This window comes from Sinocyclocheilus rhinocerous, unplaced genomic scaffold (assembly GCF_001515625.1).
Source record: "Sinocyclocheilus rhinocerous isolate Xijiao unplaced genomic scaffold, SAMN03320098_v1.1 scaffold1553, whole genome shotgun sequence".
In the NCBI taxonomy this organism is placed as follows: domain Eukaryota; kingdom Metazoa; phylum Chordata; class Actinopteri; order Cypriniformes; family Cyprinidae; genus Sinocyclocheilus; species Sinocyclocheilus rhinocerous.
In genome coordinates, this window is record NW_015639764.1 from 198,397 (window position 1) to 202,613 (window position 4,217).

The following is a 4,217-nucleotide window of genomic DNA, read 5'->3' on the forward strand; positions in this document are numbered from 1 at the left end:
TGAACATTTGGGTGGCATTATGCAAATATTTCCATATAGTGTGGTAGATATGTGGGGGCGTGTTAGAATGAGCCGTTTTAGGGGGGCGTGGCAGAGTCTTAACTTTGATAAAGAATATCTCTTTGGTTTTGAGACTTTAGTCTTTGCAACTTCAGGGATCTTATCTATGCACAATCAGCTTGTAACACTCCAAAGAGAAAGGAAAACTTGAAATCGCATCATATGACCCCTTTAATAGTTTTGTGGAAACCGTGATATTTTTTTTCAGATTCTTTGTTCAATAGAAAGTTCAAAAGAACATGATTTGTTTTGTAACATTATACATGTCTTTACTGTCACTTTTGATCAATTTAATGTATCCTTGCTTAATAAAAATATTGAAAGTATTTAAAAAAAAAATCTTGCTGACCTCAAACGTCTGAATGGTCGTGTATCTGTCAGTACCAAGGTAATAACATTTAGTGTTTAAAGGAAACGAAACATACATGAGATCGCCATTAAATCTCCTGCGATATAAAAGAGCAACGTCTTGAGTGATACTATTGTAAGGTCTTTATTGCAATTTGAGAACTGCTTGTAATGTGAATATCATCACTGAATGTAACACATGTGAAATGTTGCAAATGTTGCGTGTGATCGTTGAAAGCATAGAAAACGTACTCAAATGGCCCAAATATTTCTCACACACGCACACCAATCATATATCAGGGCTTTGCTGCTGAAATATGAACTGTATGGATTGTGGGTGTACAAGGTCAGGAATCTAAATGAAAGGCAGGTGTCTGTTAAAAGTACATCCCAACCCTGAGGCCTGTGACCCGTCATTACAGATTCGTTACAGTATTTATCATAATCCTTCTTTTCATACTCAACTTCTGAAGAGCAATTACACTGTCAGTCATTTTTACACTTAAGTACAAGTTGTACAGTGACATTTCAGTGCACTTGACTGAACAACTGAAAGTTGTTTGTTACTGAGTTTCGTAAAATATTAGGTCTGTTCGTTCACACAGCAGTGTTTGAGTGGATTCAATGTCTCAGCCAGTGAATGTAACCTGACAATGCAACAACTGTCATTGATCCTTTGATTTACTGTGTTTCATCTGCCCTCTAGTGGACGGTGCAGTTACACGCAAGAAAGGCATGCGAGGTCAAGTTTGCATATTTGCACAGCAATATTGATACATTTACTGGACAATGGGCATTATAATTTATGACAAGGTTCAAAACGAAACTGCAAATAATATAATCAAGACATGTGTATATAAATGCTAAGTATATACATGCATACATAAAGAGAAGTGTTTATTATGTTGTAACAATTATGTTGTTAATATTCTTTTACATTTCCATAGAATTCAGTTTTATTTACATAGCGCTTTTCACACAGTGTTTAAAATCAGCTTTACAGTAAATCACAATGTTTAAGTTTATAGTATTTTAATATCTTATTTTCTTATAATCGCGATTTAGCGGAGTAATAGAGTTAATATGTGGACTCATGCAACTTATTGATTACTCATTGCGTTAACTTACACTGGATCTCTGTCAGCATGTGATGTAATAAAAATACAGCTCGTTAATAAATAAAGTAAAAAAAAAAAAAAAAACATCTCATACAATTAGCATTCATTTAACAAGTGCACTTGCGCAAAAACATTTTTCAAGTTCAACACTTTTTGTTCCATTCAGTTGTGGTGGATGATGCTGATAAAGCGCCACGGAACGAAGAAACGTGCGTTTATGTGTGTGTGTGTGTGTGTGTGTGTGTGTGTGTGTGTGTGTTTTCTCATGTTTGATAATATTAGTTTTCTCTTTTCTTTCTAACAAAATGCTAAAACTGGCATCATTTTGGAGAGAATTCGTCTCTTTGAAAATCTCTCTTTTTTATCAGAGGTTAATATTTAATTACGTTTAAATTGTAACATATATTATCAATCATGTTTGATAATATTAGTTTTCTCATTTCTTTATCACAAAATGCTAAAACTGGCATCATTTTGGAGAGAATTCGTCTCTTTGAAAATCTCTCTTTTTTATCCCATCTCATGGTTGTGATGCTAAACTCTCCTATGAGTTTCTATTGGTTTTGTATTCTTTGCACTGTTCTGAGCATTGATATTTTATGTGCAACAATAGCATGCTCAGGCTCAGTGGCCTTACACCTGATTTGAAATATTTTCGGCATTTCACCAAGCAAAAATCAGTTGAAATCATAACAAAGAGTAAAGACCAAGCGCCTAACAAGGTCTCCGTGCGTTAAAGTTACAATATGTAAGATTTTTGTAATATAATATCCAAAAATCACTTGCACAGTGTTATATATTTCATGCAGTTGTGTAATTACGTTATCTCAAAAGTTCCCAAGGATTTGTAAATCCAGAGAAATTCCAGTTTTAAATAATGACTCGTCCCTGGTCATTGTCGCCTATCAATGACGCAATATCCGCGCTATCCTCGGTTTCCGCTTATGAATACTACGGCAACACACGTGGAGAAATGCGGAAGTGTTAGTTATACCGCATGTAGCGCGCCACTGTTGTGCATTTACAATATCATGGATCACGATTACACTTTGGAAAGTACGGAATATCCAAAAAAACGTAGACGTACACCAACTGAGGCAAGAAGGCATTGGGAGAAACACAGAGATAAAACTAGAATAAATATCGGCGTGGCGTTTCCAGAATGGAGAGAGCTTTGCGAAAACCTCGGACTGGACAGAGACTCCGCTCTCGCGTGTGTTTTAATAGACAGGTAAGCAAATATCATCCGTGGAAATTATTCGTGAAAACGACATCTCCCACCGTTCCATGCTCCATCATTGCATCATCGAGCTTCGCCTCTGTTATTGTTTTGAAAATGCGACATCTAGCGGCGAAAACGTACATATCGTACCTTTAGTTCGAAAGGTTTGTTTTCCCCCCACGGCATAAACTGATATGACGTTTTTGTGGGCGTTCCCAGTAATGCCGATCAAGTCATTATTCATTTTGAAATGTAATATGCAAAATTGCAATGCAATATGCAGTGTATTTCTGTATTTACATTTACATTTTCCCACACATATGTGCAACATTTAGTGCAAAATGAAAATTCCATTATATAATTTACATTTGTCATTTCCTACACTAGTTGTAATATGTAAATTAAATACATATTTTAACGCTATGTATGTTGCAAAATTAAAATTAAAATGTATTCCCCAAATTGATTAGATATGTTTTAAATGTCCAAGCAGAAACTATAGCAAAATTATCATTTAAATGCTGTTTTTACTAAATGCACTTCCGGGTATACTAAAATTCTGTGGGCCCCGAATAGGCTACCCCACAAGGGGCCCTGGGTGTTTTTTTGTTTTGTTTTTTTGTGGGCATGCCCACAGTGGGTTGCCCACAGAAAACCATCATGGGGCCCCAAATGAGCAAACTGTTATGGACCGTTATTGGCTAACCCACAGGGGGTTCCATTGTGGGCTTGCCCACAGAAAACCCACATAGGGCCCCTAAAGGGCAAAACTACTGTGGGCCCTGTGTGGGCTAACACACATGGGTTTAGTGTGGCTTTGCTCTGCCCGCACTGTCCAACAGAAAACCCACAGTGGGTCCACATGGGCATGTTTGCTGGGACAACTTATTACGTTGTCATTCTCTCCTGACAAGAACCACCCACTGAGGCTCTGACCGACAAGTAAACTGTCCAACCATCCAGCCAATGAGATGAGATCTTTAAAATCCTGGCAGCTCATTGGTGTGTACTTTACTAGATCAATCTATTTGAAAATTAAAATGGACAAAAATGTCAAAATTCTTAAAGCTGCAGTCCGTAACTTTTTTTGGTTAAAAATGATCAGAAATCAATATTTGAGCAAGTACATAACCAGCCAGTGTTCAAAACTATCGCCTTACTTTAGCCCGATTCACAACGGTCAGTTTATAATAATGTTTTCTAATTTGAGTGGTACGGGTAGGTTTTCGCGGGAAATTCGAGCATGGCACTGCGTCATTACGTCACGTCTGTAAACATAAAGAAGTTGTCCCGGCTACTAGGCTATCGCATGTGAGGATCCTGCAGGTGTCCGATCGTTTATAGCCTTTTCTCACAGCAGCTGGAATAATTAAATGTATCATTGTGATGGCGGATTTTAATCCAGAAAGGATTATGTGTTTATGAAACACATGTGAATGGAATTAAATTCCAGTTATAAATGTGCTTCT